Source organism: Hylaeus anthracinus, unplaced genomic scaffold (assembly GCF_026225885.1).
Source record: "Hylaeus anthracinus isolate JK02 unplaced genomic scaffold, UHH_iyHylAnth1.0_haploid 5, whole genome shotgun sequence".
In the NCBI taxonomy this organism is placed as follows: domain Eukaryota; kingdom Metazoa; phylum Arthropoda; class Insecta; order Hymenoptera; family Colletidae; genus Hylaeus; species Hylaeus anthracinus.
Window position 1 is genome coordinate 4806053 of NW_026535322.1, and position 18171 is coordinate 4824223.

Below are 18171 nucleotides of genomic sequence, written 5' to 3' on the forward strand. Positions count from 1 at the left end.
CTTAATCTCGAGTAAAACGTTTCGAACGACGGAAAAACAACCGACTTCCATCGACTGTTTGTTTAAACTATCCGCTCGTATTTAAATATCAAAACACGAGGCAGAGCCCGAGCTGAAGAAACGTGAGCTAGTGGGGGGTAGCTCTTAATCGCGAATCCAAGCAGGAAACTTTATCGTTACTTAAAGCTAGTGGTCGACGACCTGTGACCTGCGAGGTTACATCAACTGACCCATCGACGCTTTATCGGTACTTTCCTTTGGCAAAAAAAGAACCGTCGTGAGAAAAAAACAAATGAACGAAAACGATAACCTGTTTGAAAGCAAATTGACATGAGATTCTAAAAGTTCCGAAGTCATAATCCTACGATTCTTTTTTATATAATAAATCGACTGCGGATCTTTATGCAAAATAAAATCCTTGCACACGCGATAGCAAAAATGATAATATGGTCTTTCGTTTAAATTTTTCAAAGCGATACGAAACATGATTCACTAAATTCACAGTCGAAAGTTAAAAGTTGAATTTCTGTCCGACTAGTCTAAGCTACCTCTGAATTGGGATTGAGTCTAATTATTAATGATCCGATTTGAATTTCAATGGAGTAAAGCAGCCATAACGTGTCGCAAGGGACTCGAACGACGAAAAGCAGACGTTGATCGATTACCTCGCCATTCTATGAAAGAATTCTATTTAACAGTTTTTACGTTTACCAGCGCTCGACGAGGGACGTAGGGTAATACAAGATTGAAAAGAGTTCCGTGCACGCGAAGAATAAGCGGGGAACCGGAATTACGTAATTTATTACATTGTCGCGGATGTCGTCGCTTTTGACGACTGGGAATAATGAAAAACGGCTGGCTGCGCGGGCGTCGTCGACCAGTCGTACGAGAAACGTCGGCTGCAGATCGAGAATTACCTCATGTTTCAGGAAACGATGCATTAACTCAACCTCTTGTCCGTCCTTCCTCGACGGCTACGCAAACCAGGAATAAGAAGAAAAAAAAAAAGTGGACAAACTTGTCCACGGATCTCTAAACGGACTGGATATTTAGGCTGAAAGCAATTCGAGGAAGAAACAATATTTGCGCGAAACCTAAAGGCTAGAAAGGTGGACTTGAAATCGGAATCTTCAGAGTTTCTTGTCGTTTGAATACTTGACTATGTGAATATTATTTGTATACTATTCAAATATTATACTCTTGTAGTATTGGGATATCTAACTATTCGAGTATTGATTGAATAATAATATTCGAATTATATTGGGACACTAAACTGTTCGAATAATCATACTCAACTGCTTCGATACCCTAACAATGATTTCCAGCTATTTAAACATTCACGAGCAAAGAGGGAGAACGAAAAGAAGAAGATTTCTCCTCTGAAGTCGCGTTTCACGACCGTTACCTCACGACCGACAGTTGCAACTCTCTAATCGTCCAGATACTCGCTAAGGAATTCTCTTAGCAACGATCTCGTAATTAACCCATGGATCGTTTTCTCCCCGCTAAGCTTGCATTCGCACTTCGCGTTCGTGAGTCACATTTCGTTTCTTAACTTTCGCAGCTCGATGCTGTTACTTTTCTCCTGGGGAAGAAGTCGCTGAAGTAGTATTTGAATGTAACTCGAGTGGAGAAATATTCACCTAGTATTCGAACGATACAATTACCTCCAAATTAAGACTACATAACCATCGAGCTTGGAATTATATTTTACTGCACTTTTGGGTTTAATAAAATAAACGATATCTAAATCTGAATTATTTTCCAGAACGCTCCAATATTTTCCTAATTTCCCTTCGAGAGTCGAAGGAAAGCACAAAATCGCCCCCCCTACAGAATTCGGCCAGAATTTCGTTCCTTGTTCTTCGCGGTAGCTTCAACGAGATCCTTCCTTCGTTGCCGACTTTGATCCTCGCAGCTGCATTTCTTCAAGCTGAAAACACTCGAACGGATACGTCAATTAGGACGCCGCTAATTCACGGAGGTTGCGACCTTCCGCTCTCTGCCCACGTACGGGCCAAAGTAATAATAACTCGTTTGGAACGCGAGACACAACGCAAGAGAAAGATCCGTTTAAGAGTGCGCTTCGGGATCGGACTGCCATTGGCATTGTCAACGGTGTCAATGCCGTGAGAACCCGTCTTAATCTCATTTTACTGCTAGATTCAACGTGGCCACGACGGTTTTACACGTTGTTCATCATTTTGTGGATGATTCATCGTTTTCCAGTAGAGTGCACCGCAGAGGAGTGAGGTTCAAATGTATTTGAATACATTTTTATTCGAATAAAATATAAATATTCATTTAAATAAATTGATGATTTAGATAAACTACTAGCGGTGCAGCACCGCTTTGAAGTAAACCTAGTCGCCTTTCCAACCAACCAACTTCTCTTTCGTACCTATCACTTTTCGCTGCTGGTTGCGAAGAAACGTAAACAATATCAGAGGCGATTCCTCCCCATTTACCCAGGATGAAAATTTCCCGTTTAATCATGCGCTACCGCGTTCGCCAATTTTCGCGTACCGGAACGTTAACAAAGTTATTACAAGTACCCCCGGTTAACCGTAGCTTCCATCAAAACCGCGATAATTACGGTCGAAGCGCGCATAAGCTTGTTTCACCGTGGGTCATTACGGAATCAGCACCGTCGTAAACTGCATTATTAAAAGATATGAAATATTCGAGCCTTTCGCGAGCTTCAATCCCAAAAGACCACCGCCCGGAGGTTCTGAATTGACTGACCGGGGACAATAAGCGCGGGTCAAACGAGCGCGACTCGTATCGAATTAGCAGGTCGCGGAGAAATTAACCCTCGGGCCAATTACACGTCCCCGCGATCCCCGCAACCCCTTTTGCCAGATGAGCAGGAAGCCCGAAGCGACCGTCGCTCGCGGTTCACGCGGACGTTAACTTTAATTTGAACTTTAAACGAGGCATGCGCGAAGATCTGTTTGCGTAACGCGTCAAATCACGTCTGAATTTTTCAACGGTCTACTGCGTCACGGGAATCTCTCCTGTCCTGTAATCTTTCGTCTTTTAAATCGACGATTATGTCGCGAAACATGTACATGTACGTTGACGATATCGAATTGCGCGTATTGTTGTATGATAGAGGAGAGGTTATATATAATTGGGGAAAAATGAAATGAAATGTAATAAGTATTCGTACAGGAATTATTTATTTTAAATGAGCTGTACGAATACTTCTTACACTGACCGTATGTTGTAGTTGCGCGGCATACTTCACGTCTCTGAGCTTTTTCCACGACATTATTAATTTATCGATACGTTGACGATAGAATCGCCCCGGGGCTGCGAAAATAATTTCCAAAGGATAGCGAACAAATTTCACAGAGGGAGCAGCTGATTTTCCGACGCTTTTTATGCACAGTTTCCACTGCAGCATGTTTTCCCCGTCATAACACGCGTAAAAATCATGGAAATTTACGTAACAGCACCGACCGAGCTGAGAATGAAAATTGCGTCGGTGCCCTCGAGGGGTTGTTCTAGATATAGTAAGTGTATGCACTCACCCGGCTTCCTGCGCGAGCTCCAAAGCACAGGAGGATGCGCGGAGGCAGCGACGGCGGCGGAGGGGTTACCGGCGGAGGCAGCCAGCTTGACTGCGTTCCGCGTACCTGAAAACAAAAGAAAATTCACTGTCGTGTGCGATTAAGCCACGGATAACTCTTTTTTCTACCAGTCTTAGAAAAATACGCTGCAATAAATCGAGTTCGTGTTTAGCGAACCGTCGCTCTTGTTTTTCTTTTGCAAATAAAACGAGGAGCACGATTCACCCGGAAATTGCGCTCAAGGATGAATTTGAGTGGACGTCAGTTTTGAAAGTGTAATAAATTTGAGTGTATTTGATCGATTAAAATGTGGTTGATTCTTGTGTTTAAGTTAAGTTTTCGTAATCTGTTCGAACGTTAATCCGTAAAGATACATAAGATAATAATTAAAAAGAAATAGTGAATTCTTATGTCAATAATAATCAGTGTCTACTGACGATTTTGTTCTTACGATTATTTTACATACAATATAGAGCAATGGTCGCCAACCTATGACCCGTGAGCCAAACAGCGACACAAGATGCCATAATCGCTGACACATCGAACAAATGAAAATATCCGAAAAGTCATGTCTTTCTATTAATTATTGTCTTGCTTTTTATTCAATTGCAAATCCTTTCAGTTACTTTGAAAATTAAAAAAAACAACAAAAAAACGTTAACTTTTCGATATGGGTGCTACCAATAATTTCCAAAAGATAGAATTTAAAACGATTTTTGACTATAAGAAGTTTCGAGCACGGTTCCGTATGCAGAAACGTGGACGGTACCCTGAACAATTTCCCTAATGAAATTAAACTTACAAGGCTTAACTGTCTCGTCCTCATTTGCCTAACCATCCTAATCAAATATAGTCTGCACTGAAATCTGTTAGATCGATAATTATAATTAGTCAAGTGTTCGCATACTTGATTTTCGAACTTCCAACAGAAGGTGGTACGGCAAATTTTACTCCACATTTTCAATATATTTTTATCATAAATTAAAAACTTGCACCGATAGTTTAATGAAAATGTAAACTTCCGTTGTTATTCTTTACCATTATTCCAACTAAGAAAGAGCTACGTCACGTTCGCTAACAAGCGCCAGTTTCTGTTCCCCATCTTTTCTGTGTATCCTTTTTTTAACAGGATCCTCCGTCCCATATTTTCCGCGCCGGTATTATGAAAAGTGATCCGGCAGGGACAAACGAGCGCAGTCGTTTCGTATGCAACGATAATCCGTTTATCATTCATGATAGCGAAACGGAACACGAGACAATGTGTTGGATTACGTCGTCTGACATTCGCTTTAATGAGCCATCGATAATCGTCGTGACACCGGTGGCCTACCAGAAAAGATTAGCGATTCGTTGCTTTCATTTTTGATGGCACCCGCGATCGCGTTACAAAATCTTTTCTCTTATCATTCGTGCAACTGTGGACGATAAGAAGCTAGGAAAGTACTCGAATCCCATCGGCAAACATAATAATTGCTGATGGTTAATGAATGTGTCAGAAGTGCAACTCTTCAAATAGACACTTACGAAAAAAAATTGTCGATGCATTCAAATTCCAAACAATTCATAGTCTTTTAACGAACGTCACGTAATCCTTTCTCTGGGATAATATTAACGAATGATAACAGAAACATGCTTTTTCATTAGAGTGTCAGTGCAAGTTTTCAATTCTGATTAAAAATAAATCGAAAATGTGGAATAAAATTTGTCGTGCCACTTTTAATTCATAAACTTTTCCGAAAATTCAGTAACTTCACCGGTGTAACCATTAAACACACTTCGCGTACGTAAGAAAATGGCGTCCAGTTACTCTGGCTCCAGTGGGCCATTATCTTCGTTTAAAGAGCTCCTTGGCCCGCGCTTCCTTTACAATCTAGAGATGGCTAACCCTGATCGCGGCGGTAGGGAAAAGTTAAAGCCGCGTCCGTGATGTTTGACAGAAGAAACTCGAGAGCAATCTCTTTGTGGAGTGGCTGCTATCGTGCTTTGTGAGAGATCGGTCTCGACGTGCGGTCCAGCGCGATGCAGGTGCAGCTTTGCCAGCGATAAATACGACGCGGAGAGCAAAGCCGCTGTGATTACCTACGGCGAATGTACACAAAACTAATCGCGTAATTATCCGCGGTTTGTGGCTCAAGATTGTCGTAAAACCGCGCCCGTAACGGCGATATGTTACCAGCGGGATTAAAAATCTATCTATCTGTCTATTGTTCCACGCGCGTTACCAGAAGCTGGAAGAAATCCGATTAGAGGCCTGGCTACCAAGAAGATCCAAAATATAATTTCTAAATCGTATCTTTGGTAAAATAGAATTCTTTCTAAATACTAGGCGGGGCATTTAAAACAAATATTCTTCCAATCGCAAAACCGAATTTCACAAATTTCAAAGTATCTGACCTACAAAAAAAAAAAAAAAACATAAAAATTGCCTCGAACCTAGTAAAAAAAAAATGACGCACCCCCTTGACGTGACTTACGAAAACAATGAATATTATCGTCGTCGGGACTGGAGGCTGCCGTGTAGCTGCAGGTGCAGATGCAGAAGAGCTTCCTCCCGGAGTCACGACCGATCCGGCAACGACCCTGTCGACCGACTGCCATGGGGACCGTCGACTTCGAGTCAACTCGAGTCAGGGAAAGAGGGTGGACGCCTGTCCGACCCGGCTAGAAAGGAGGTGGAACTATCGAGGTGAATTCGCTACGAGTTCGTTCGGCGACGAGTATTAAGTGGAAACGAAGAGCGGATGTGCGTGCCTCGACACGATTTCTCATCCAGCCTATCCTCCTACGTCTGCCAACTTGCCGTCTCCGTACACGATATCGATGTCGTGTGCTTTGACCTCGACGGGGTCCTAACAAATGCGAGCACGTACGCGCGTATGTTTACCGGGACAAATATAGCGATCTGGGAGAGCAGGACTAGGAACAGACGGTGATTTTGGGGGAAGTTGGGGCGAGATGGTTGGGTCTCTGTGGAAACCGTGGATCCATGGATTCTGGGGTGGCTGGAAGTAAGAATCACTGATGATACGGTAGAACTTCGTTTACGAAGAACCAACCACGAGAGCTTCGAATATCTTATTCCAGAAGTTTCGTTTAGTATATCGGGTCACCCATAAGGTTATAGCGTTTCCTGACGGGTGATAACATTAACATAGTTGGTCGACGGATTGCCCGTCCATCCCACGGTTATTTCTTCCTTCTGATTTACATTCGACCTCAAAAATTCCCATTTGTAACCCCCACTGTACTAAACTTTGTATCTCGATCCGTACAATTTCATCGTCCCCGACCCTGAATTATCGACACCCAGAAGTCAAGGGCGCTGCCATCTTGGTACTCATCGGCTTTTACGAGACGGCTATATTTGTATCCCTCCCTCAAGTATAATGCGATCGTTCGAAAACGCGAGCGTTCTACGATTCCCAGGTCCAGTTGGCGAGTTCATCAAGCTAATGGTCGCGATTCTAATTACCAGCAAGTGACCAAGAGTCCTATTTTCGGCGTCTACTGCGCAGAGTTTCTCTACGTGACAAGGTTATACCTGGCTGGACGAATCATTTCTGATTACGAGGTAGCGCAGGTAGACGCCAATTGCATATTTCCAGGTGATATTTCTCCCGTTTTGCGACAACGACGGATTTGCAGAAGCTTTACCGACACGGACTGGACCAAAGCGAGGATTTAGAGATTGGTCCCGACGAATTTTCTACCGTGGAGTGTTTGAAACGATGGATTTATTTTTCGATGGTTAATTCTATCGACTTAATCGTTTCTGTTTACAAATTTGTTTGCTTGAGGTAATCCATTATTCTTTTAACATATTTACATTTTTTGAAATATATATTTTCGTAAATGAATTTCTCTAACGATCTATATTGCAGTTTTCACTTTGTCACTATTAAAACAATTACGCTCTTTAAAATAAAGGCACGATTCTGAAAGACGTAAAATTAATTGTCTTTTAATAATATAATTTTAGATTCAATTTAAGTTTGAAGTTGATTTACGATTTAAAAGAACGCTAATTTCTTAAACGAGATATTTCGCAATTTTATTATTAAGGCAATTGTGCGCTTTAAAATAAAGGCAACGTTTCCAAGAGACTGCGTAATTAGACATCAAACGACGTCGTTAGCGTGAAGCGCAGCGACAAATTACTCAAAGTCGCTTCGAAAATATTCATCTTTCCCTTATAAAAGCGTTTTGCAGATTCAATGAGGGCTTTAATTGAAACAGGACCGCTGTGTAATCACTAGGAAAAGATTCAACGGCTATTGCAAGCTCATACGCGTGTCGTTGGGGTTTTTCTCATAAACAATTCCAAAAATCTCGATCATTTTTGCTTTTCGTAGATCGACCTATATTTTTATTTTATCGTGATCAATTCGATCCAAAATATCAATTCTTCTACAAGAAAAGCAATTTGTAACAATAACATGGGAAAGTTATTAAAATTTGAGAATTCATACATTTTAAGAGTTTATAACGATTGTATGAAAACTTACTAATCGAATTGCACCACCTATATAGTGATATTGTATAATTTGGAAAATTTGAATGAATATCATGTACTGAACCAGTGATTTTCTTCCAAACAAATAAGGTCAATTTCAATTTGTTACAAATAACTCCATAATTGCCTCTTCTGTTCCTTAACGTTACATTACCACATTAACCACACGAGAATCAAAGATACAGGGGAACAACATTCGAGCGATAAATTGTGCAAACTTTCTTGCATTGTTGTGCTACTGGTATCTGGTCATTTGACTGGTATTAATCATTGGTATCACGTCATTAATTACGATACGTGTGACATAATAATTTTTCTTTTACAATCTCAAACTGTAACACTAACAAGTGACGTTGGACTATTACAATTATAAACAGTTAAATCATTAGTGGCATACTTAAAATTTATCGCTACGAATTGCAATTAATTTATATCAATATTACAATACGAACCATGTAGCTTTCTTTTAAGACATATTCTTTAAGGTTGCTACTGCTTACTCAAGCGAGAGCGAGGCCTCGGGGCTATTGTGCTTGGTACGGTGGGAACCTCACTCTCGCTCAGGTAAATTTACCGTAAATGTTTAGTGCAATAAACCATTATACAAAACTGCAAAATCAATATTTCATGTCGAAAATTTAACTTCGATAGACAATAACCCGGTTTAGTTTCTAAAGATTTACGAATTCCTTCCTTAAAAACTCTGTTTTTGACAAATATGCAACCCAACGACCATATTCTCCTACATGGTTCGACAAACTCTCGTAAACGTTCAAACTCGAATCTCGAAGATCGGTAAGTGAAGCGACTCGCGAGGAATAAATTACAACGAGGGAAATTTCGCTTCCACGAAGAATCGCGATAAAGAAGTTTTACATGGAGATTTAGCAACAAGCAATTTCGCAGGCGACTCTTGGTTAAGTTCCTGGAAAGAGCTTATGACGGCTGAATTCGCGTTGCTCAGGTGTCACCGGGGCGCAGGAGTTTCCGAGAAAATTGGACGGAATGTTTCCTCGTCGCCATTTTTGGTACTTGGGCAACTTTTTCACGAGAAAGAACGCGACGCGCGGAGAGAGTAGTGGTGCATGTAAGACTGAGACTGGGATTATTCGAGTTGTAAACTATTCGAATCCTTGACATATATTTCAATGGTGCGGAAAAACTATGATTACTTGAGTAATTGAATAGCACTGTGAGAATATCACTATATAAATTGTGCTATTCGATCAGTAAGTTTTCATACAATCGTTATAAAGTCACAAAATGTATGAATTTCTAAAGTTCGATCATTTTCCTATGCTGTTGTTACCTAATTTCCAAATGTAACTTCTAAATTTGTAAACTTATAAACACGTAAATTTATAAATTCATAAAATCATAAACTTATACATTTGTAAACATGCGAACGTGTAAACTTGTAAATTTATAAATTCATACGTTCATAAACTTGTACACTTGTAAACTCAAACATATAATCCCACTGATTCGAGTAATCGTAAATTCGTAAACTTAAACTTATACAAAATTTACTTATTATATAAACGTATAAACTAACATATTTAAAAGTGCTTTTCATCCCCCAAAGAGTTTACAAATGCCAATAATCGAATTATTGTCTAGCCATTTCGTGGATTTGGTTTGGCTTACCGTGAATAGAATTCGAACAGTGCTACCGATGCGCATTGGCGTCGCCAACGAAGTGCAAAGGGTGAAGACACTGAAGACACAGATTCGAACGACCATCGCTAGTAGTTAGCCATCGAGACGCAACGATACACGCCGTATCCGCGTGGCTGCGTATCACTCGTTATTCGACGAATTCAAAAGGCTTGAGAAGCCAACAATAGAGGACAAGATTCGGCCATTACCATTGCCATTACCATACTCAACGATCAGCGCCGCAACGTAAAGCGATTCACCGTCAAACGAGACCTTGACACTAGCTTATTCACAAATGTGCACGCCGTTCCTCGTGTCTACTTAGCCATCGCCATTCTGAAACGCAGAAAATCGGTTCATCGAAAAAGAAGGATGGAACGGATTAGCATCGGTTATTTTAATACGTTCGAATGAAAAGTTCCTGCCTTTCTCTCTTACTAGACGTCGCTATACAGGACTGCTATTTGTAAATTAATTTTAATTTGGATTCAAGGTTTGGATTAGAAATATATATAGCACGCACCAATTTTTTTTTATCTTCCTCATTTACGTTACACAATATGACCGATAGAAATTTTGCTCGATACTTTTCAAACGACAACTTACGATCGTGAAAATATCCTTAAATTAAATGTGGTCGATCAAATGATAATGTTCCATAAATTAATCACATATGGAGTCTGATGAAATATTCGAATTCTGATTTAATAATAAAATTTGATATTCAATTAGCGTTACAGTCAGTTAATAGAAACAAATTAATAATTAAGAAACAATTCGTGAAAGTTTGGACTCGGTAGAAAATCTTGACCACGTTTAATTTAAGAATTGTTAATAAGAAAGCTGTGAACTCAACGTGAAAATTGACACTTCGTAAATAATCACAACTCACCTAATTAATTTGTATCATCCTCTTATTTTGCTCAATTTTTCTAACCAAACACAGTCACTACACCACCGTACACGCTATACCATGTCCACGAAACGGAGCGGCGCGGCGCACGTGAGTTTCCCCCACCCTAATAGCGTTAGGTGACAGCGCACGTGCGTCGGTCTGCTCTGTCCCACGCTCCGTTCTAGACTGACGCATCTCTCTCCCCTGGCCACGATGCGTAGAAAGGAAAAAAGAGAAGGGGAAAGGACCACGTGAGAGACCCAACCCATAGACTGACCTGCTGTGCGCGCAAAAACTATGATACCCTTGGAACAACCTAAACATATCCTTCTCTCTTAACAAAGAGACATACAAACTGTCGAATAAACTCAGATTTCATCATACTATCGGGTTTTCCGTTAATTTCGTCACGAACAAAATTGTTCTCATAATTATTCTGCGAGTATCCGTGTAAAATGAATATAATCTTTGAAACACAAAATGAATTGAAACTTGAATGACGGTATGTTTTATTTTCTGAACGGTATGATATGTATATTACTTTGGATATTTTACATATTCCCACATTTGTACACCTTCTTATAGATTTCTCCATATTTCTACTTGCTATAGATCTATTTGCTGCTATTGAATAACAGAATTATAGAGTAACTCTTCAGTTATTCTGAGTAATTAAGCTAAATCTGAAAAATTCTCGAACCTCAAACGAACAATACAAAAGGTACGATAGATTCGTACCTTTCGTACCTCAAACGAACAATACAAAAGGTACGATAGATTGTCATTGTAAAGAAACATTTTTTCTCACTAATCATTATGTCGCAATTTCTATCTTTCCGTTTGTTTGACGCTGATTCAAGCTATCCAAGGCGATTGGCGAAAAGGATGGCCGTGTCATCGAGCTTAATTGTTCCCCGTAAATTCAACAGTTACAAATGCAACGAAGCGGAACAGGTTACGTCATGACGAACAACTGTAACGTACTGTAATATGTCACCGTACATCCGGTAACGCGTAAACGACCGGGCGTATATCTGATAAATATGTATTAAAACTTGGTTCGGGCGTTTACTAATCCTCGGAAGTTCGAATTTTTAAGCGATTATTACACGAAACGTCGATGCACATGTGGCTATGTTTTTTTTTTTTTCCTATGATGTAATTGCGTGTTATTCTTGTGTGGCCTATTCTAAATCCTGCCGAAGTTGTTTGCTCTTTTCTAGTAAGGTTATCTTGCCGTGTCCGGAAATAGAAAGTGCATTTGACTTTATCGGTGCTTGTCGCTTTCATGGATTTCCAAGTTCTATGCCATTCTTCATTGATGACTTGTGCAGGACGTTTTATAGTGTATTTACGTAGGAACGCGATCTTCTAATCTATGGCTATTCGAATGACCGGTTTTTGGGTTAATCGTAGCTTCTTTAGCAATTCGGTCGACTGGCGCCAGTAACCTTTACACGTAGAAGTTCCATTTTAAACGAAACTCTAAAATCTAATATTTTTATGCAAACTTATCCAAATTTTGAACGAGCCGAATGATCATTTTCCTCCGTTACTCCCAACCCTAAAATCTAACACTGCCACGGAAACTATATCCGAATATGCTACTCTAGCAAGTCTGTTTGGAGGTGCACTGGTCCTATTATAGCTCGGGTACCTCGGGATTGCCAAACCCGTGCTGTAGCTACTATCAAACATAGCCACAGCCCCTGAGGTTTTTCTTTATCAACAGCTCAACAAGTTCTGATGCCTTCTATCGTGCTGATAGACGGTTCAATTTCTCCCTCTCGCTTTCGCCGTCACGTCTCGCGTGCAAACACTCCGATAAACATTAATCGGAGTAGCCCGCGCTAAAATTCTTATCAAGACAGCTAAATTACTGCAAGATTAGAAGACAACTCGTTACCGAGGCGGCGGAGTCGCACGCGAGCAAAGAAGGTGTTCTCCGCCATTCCTCCCGTGCTGCAACTGCAAGCGGACGGACAGGTTGCGCGTTGATGGACGACTTCGAGCGTCGATAAAGCTAATGGCTCAAAGTCGTGCCGCGATTCGTGGCCGACTATTATCTATCGGTGTAATATCAATTACTTATTTTTACTATCAATTACTCGGCCGCCGAACGGCCGTACGGCCAGAAACGAAGCCGTTGGTTAACGGTGAAACGAACCTCGACGGCAAAATTCAACGGACAAAAATTCGCGGCAACCACCTGCTTTCACCTAAGAATAAAAGCGTGCTGGGTTTTGTTGGCGTTCTGGTGAAAGCGGCGTTACACGGTGACGGTTAATTGCACACCACCCGAGAGATTCGTTCTGCTAACGTTCAATTATCGCTTCTAGCGACGGCTGCGAGCGTGCTGCATGCACGGGGCCGTCGCACGAGACCGTAATTGTTTAGAAAATGCGATACGGCAGGGGAGAGAAGCGATAATCTCGAGACCTGCTGAGCTTGGTGCGAATTTTTTCAAGTGGCCTGGTTCCTGGGGGTGTTGAAGAGGAAAATGCGTTGTACTTTTGAAGCATGTAACAGATCACATCCCCCTGAGCAGGGTTGAGAAACTGATAGCGCTGCTCAGTGGTCCTCAAACCTGAGAGGTTATAGGCTTCAAGGAGAAATTTCTTGAGCTCTGTACGCGCAGCTTACGCTAATTGGGCGTCCCGAATGCGACTGTTCGTTACGTAACACCACCCCGTCCTTTCAAATGCAGGGAACTTTCCTGTACACGCGACACCGTCTCGAACTCGCGCGCTAATGATCTCATTCCGAAGTCCACGGAATTTGCGTAACGAGATCACTCTCATAATTTCAGGGAAAAACGGACACGAAGGGATGGGGAATGGAAGAAGGGGAAACGGTAGAAGTCGTCCAAGCGGCAAAAATTATTATTCCCCCGAGACGATTGAGGAGGGGAGGGGAGAGACTTCTCGAAGCGGGATAACAGTTTCCGCAACAGGAATTCATCGGATCGACCTTTTCTACGTAAGAGCTTCGACATCGTCGGGGGTGGTGCACGCTTCTACCAAGGTGAACGAGGGACTAAACGTTCAGTGAAAAAAGTGTAATCAATTTCTCTTTGAAAAATTGATGTAAAAATGCATTTGATTTGGTATCGATTAATTATTTTAGTTTCATAATAGTTATTTTCAAATTTCCAAAACTTGAATATTTCACCTATTACATAGAGTCATTCTATTGCATCAAGTAAGTATGAAATGGCGACGAATTAATTTGCAGCAACATTTAAAAGGAAAGTTCTATTTTTCGCGAAAAGGTTTTCAGGTTTAGTTAACTTACAATGATTTCGTACTAGGATACTCGAGAGCAACTGGTTCCTCGTAAATCAACAACTCTAGCAGGACTGCCAGTCAAACAATACCGTATGATTGATAATACTAGTGTTTATAGAGAGGAAAGATAAAGAGATAACCAAAGTGCAGATTGACGTTAACTTTGTACAGCGAGCCACTTTATCGTGTAATATTTTACAAACCGCATATGGCACCCAGGGAAAACAAAAATAATCGACGAGCTAGCTTGGAAGAAAAATTGTTACGCTTTCAGTAGCGTTCAACGAACGTTGAACGTTCGACAGAAAAATTGATCGCTTCCATTTTCAACCCCTGAGCCGTGACCCCGATTTTTTTTCTAAGATTCAACTGTAAATATCGATGAAATATTTCTAGAAATTCGCAACGAATAGGTCTTCTAAAAGAATAAGATTTATTCATCGACCTTCAAAGACTTGCAACACTTTTCCAACATCTTAAATCTTCGGAAACATTTTTTTCTTTTTTTTATCTTCAGATACGTAGCCAACATTTTTTGAAAGATAATTAGAGTCATTACTTTGTAATTTTTAGATGGGAAAGTTATAATTAAATTACATGTACCATACCATAGATACCAGAAATGCATATTTGTAAATAATATCGAGAAGTCAAGTGTCACTAAAAATATCTCTCCATCTATCGGAAGAATTCCAGGTCGTCGACGACGTTTCTCGTAAAGAAGGAACGCTACTCCTTTCGCACGAAGCTTGTTACGTTTTACAAATCGCGCTACGTTCTGGAACATACGCATCTCGTTCCTCAAAGCCTATTTCCACGATACGTTCGCCGCGGTGTTGCAATCCACGTTTACATTACGGATGAATAATTCTGCATGTTTGAAGAATAATCTACAAGAGTAATGATTTACCGCGATATGTAGGCCCACAAAGAGATATCTTGCTATCTCACCCGCTGGCAGTTACATTGTTGCGTCTTGTATAATGAGACGAACGTCGGAAATTTATGAACAGCGATGCAGCCACGGATCGGATGACTCGACGCTACGATGCATGTATAAACGATGAACATAAATATCCACGGCGAAACAACTGTTATCATCGAAACGTACCACCCGACTTCCTCCAACGTGAACGCGATTAAGAAAAGAAGGGAAAAGGAACGCGATATGGTTACGGTCGGAATTCGTTGACAACTGGAAAGCATCGAGGCGTAACTTGACTTTATTGAGAAAAAACTGGATCTCCTTTGGGGAATTTTTAATGGACATACTATGTGACATAGGTGGTCCAAATTTGAATTTGAACTCGAAGTTTCCCTAATAATGCAGCATTGTACTCGACAAATTAATTGTTAACAGAGTAGAGTGCGCGAGTTCTGTCCTAACAATTTTTGCAGCACGTTCCCGATTGTTTGGAGTAACGAATGAGACAGTAACGAATGAGAAACAAGTCGGAATTGCTGAGTTCTGTACCCTCCTTTATCACGCTACTCTCCTTGCTGACAGCTGCGAAATTTCGTTCATAATTGTTCGCGCCGTTATAGAAGACTCCTGAATGGAGGAGAACAGATCCTTTCAGAAAATTGTCTAACGCGAAACGCAGCAGTCACGGATTATGACGATTAGGCGACAGACGTACGGTTCTGTTCTCTTAGACGATTTAATGAACACACGCTATTCAGTTGAATCGGGAGCTGAGTGAACTCGTTACTTTATCGTATTGGTGACAAACTTTGGCGTAAATTGTGATAATCGATCAATGTGTTCAATTTATATTTAAAAAATATAATTAACTTCAAGGGTAAGGTTATTAATTTAAGGGTTGATCGATTTTAAGAACAAGCATTCCCTTCAATATTACTTAATATAAATTTCTATTCGTCCTCGCATTTATATTCGCCATAAAACCGAAGACTGGAAGGCATCTAATTATAGAAGTCCCGTGTAAGGTTAATTATATCTCGTTGCATTATTATGCAGGGTGTCCATCCTTGAGCCGCCCCTGGATGCAACACGGCAGTCTAGACTACTCGCAAAGCTATTCACCGTCGTGTGTATCAGGCTCTATAGTCTATGTACTCTATGTAGTCCGTACGTTATATGTATAAAACCCCTGTAAAGAAAGACTACGGTTTCTTCCCTCTCCACGTGCCACGGAACTACTATCCTGAAAGACTATCGAGGGTGAAATCAGCTGCAACTGCAACGTCTTTTGGTTTCTGTTTATATCTAGCGCTAGATACTCAAGAATAATTCAATTCTAGAGTATTCCATAGATATTCGAATACTCGAGTACTCGAATATTTGAGTATTCGAGTTATTCATATGAAGATTTTGGTATTCGAATGTTCCAGTATTCGAATATTTCTGGACTCGATTAAATTGCCTGAAAATTTTGGTATTCGAACATTTGAGTAGTAGATTTAATTATCTAAAAATGTAGGTATTTGAATGTTATTATTCGATAATTTTCGTATTGAATTAGTTGAGTACTCGTATGATGGTATTTGAATATTTCAAACATATAAATATGACTATTTAAATGTTCGAGTAGTAAAATTCAGAGTCCTATTCAAACAGAATACCGAATAGTGGAATATTCGACTGACAGAGAACTGAAATAGAATATTTAAATTCTATTCAATTTATAATATATTCGTCGAATATTTGAATACTTCTGGCTTATCTTCGTCTGAGGTAGCGAATGATCAATTTTTAGATGGAGAGATCTGCATTATCAGCGCAGGTTCGCGGTAATAATTTTTCGTTCTCTGTCAGTCGACAGGTAACGCGCTCCCGCGGTGTTCGTGGAAACTACAGGACGTTGTTATCCTTGCGTTTATCAAAAAATGATAACTCGCCTATTCTGACTGTACCGATAGTTTCAACTTAATTACGAATTACCGTGTGTGCAACGAATGCATAGTTGAAATAGACGATGGCAAGTCGGTATTCGCTATAATAAACTTGCTCGTTACATCAAATAAACTATTTGAAACAATACCGTTAAAATAAATACCATTTTGTATTTGATACAGATACAGAGGAAGATTACCTGAATTAAATCACTTTGAATATTTTGTCTAAATTGTAATGATTCGTTGCAATTACTTCACTCACAGCCTATTAATAGCATAAAATTAAAAATCAGCGTGTTTTAAAATTAAAAGTCCAGATGGCATTTTTTCTCGTTGCTTTTTACGTTTCGATAGAAATGATAAATTCCTTAACTTTCAAGAATATTAATTATAATAATATTTGAATTGATTATGATTCAGTTATTCTCTCGTACCAGATATACAGCACGATAACGTGGTTTGCCGTCGAGACCTGTATTAAATCTGGAACGTGTTCCAACGGGCTAGCGAAGGATTACAAAAATGAAGAAAAGAAGTGAAGAGGAGACGAAAGAAAATAGAGAAGAACCAACCACTATTTAGATCCCAGTGGAACGGGGTAAAGCCAGAAGAACAAAGTAGAGTAACATAGTTCCTTGTTGACACTGCCGTATCGATCCTCCTTCCGACAAATAACGCCTCCGTTTTGCAAATAACACGCGGTTGAAGCACGCGAGTATATCACAGGAATAGTTGCAGCTGGTGGACAATACACGTGCGCCGTGGAAGGTGAAATCGACTGCATATAGGTAATCGTTGTTCAGACTGTCGGTTTATTGACAGATAAAGGTAATTGGTAATGCGATCAACGCTGCCACCATTCGCGAATAACGATCACTCCCCGTATAATCCCATAACGGGAATCATTCCCATACTTGCCACTTTTCAGTTGCCATAGAACTATAAGGGGCCATTCGAATATTTTGTAGGTATTTAAATGCTGTAAATAAACTTCGAATATCATCGTTCGAAAAATCGAACACTTGATTATTTGAAGAGTATTTGATCCTCTAGTTATCTAGACAATGGTTCGATATCGTCTATATCGTCCACAAAAACCATTGTTTCTGATACCGATGAATAAATCAAAGTTAAACGAGCAATGACTCTTAAGCACATTTATATCGATGACACAATCATATCTTCGAAATCCTTTAACGTTCTTGGATTAAAACGGTCCCAATTTCGTATGACACTGATAAGATTCAAACAATGTAATTATACCTGCTTATCTGTACCTGGCCTGATTTACGCCTTACTTCTTAATCGAGCGAACAAACAAATATTTGGAAATTCAAACATTCTCCGACATAATTATTCAAAAATCTGCATACTTATGAAACA

At 40.1% G+C, this 18171-nt stretch overlaps 1 protein-coding gene across 3 annotated transcripts in view; it reads right to left on the bottom strand.

Annotated features, from left to right (window-relative positions):
* The window catches only part of LOC128895519 (dual 3',5'-cyclic-AMP and -GMP phosphodiesterase 11), a 71958-nt gene that overhangs the window by 39322 nt on the left and 14465 nt on the right, over window positions 1-18171 (bottom strand). The window contains exons 1-3 of one of the 3 annotated variants that reach the window (XM_054158189.1): window positions 10640-10836; window positions 9736-10083; window positions 3537-3641 (exon numbers count right to left, since the gene is read on the bottom strand). The gene's annotated coding sequence lies outside the window, so the exon portion shown is untranslated. Of the gene's footprint in view, window positions 1-3536; window positions 3642-9735; window positions 10084-10639; window positions 10837-18171 lie in introns of those variants that run through there. The other 2 variants (XM_054158190.1, XM_054158188.1) reach the window with 2 other exon arrangements.